A 381-nucleotide genomic window follows, 5' to 3' on the forward strand; every position below is an offset into this window, starting at 1 on the left:
TGAAATTTTCTTGACGCAAGTGAATGGTCAGAGAATGAAGGACATGGAGAGACAGAAAAAAAAATGTTATGTGACAGTTTAATTTTGTAAGTGTTGTTATAGTCCATAAGTAAGAAACTAGAATAAGGTTTAGCCAGGAAAGGAACAGGATGAGGGCAAGTGTTAAAACCCTCAAACCTTGATAATTTGTGTATGTATCGATGGAATTGAGTGGTGAGGAATGAGCAGCAACCAAACGAGATTTGGGTCTGAAATCGATTCTCGATTCAGACCAACCCTCGCTTGGGGAGTGTAACCGAACCATTGAAATCCTTCCCCCCCCCTCTTTTATTTCAGTAGTTATAAAGTAGAATTATGAGAATTACAAAGAAGCAAAGGGTA

This window comes from Cryptotermes secundus, unplaced genomic scaffold (genome assembly GCF_002891405.2).
Source record: "Cryptotermes secundus unplaced genomic scaffold, Csec_1.0 scaffold547, whole genome shotgun sequence".
In the NCBI taxonomy this organism is placed as follows: domain Eukaryota; kingdom Metazoa; phylum Arthropoda; class Insecta; order Blattodea; family Kalotermitidae; genus Cryptotermes; species Cryptotermes secundus.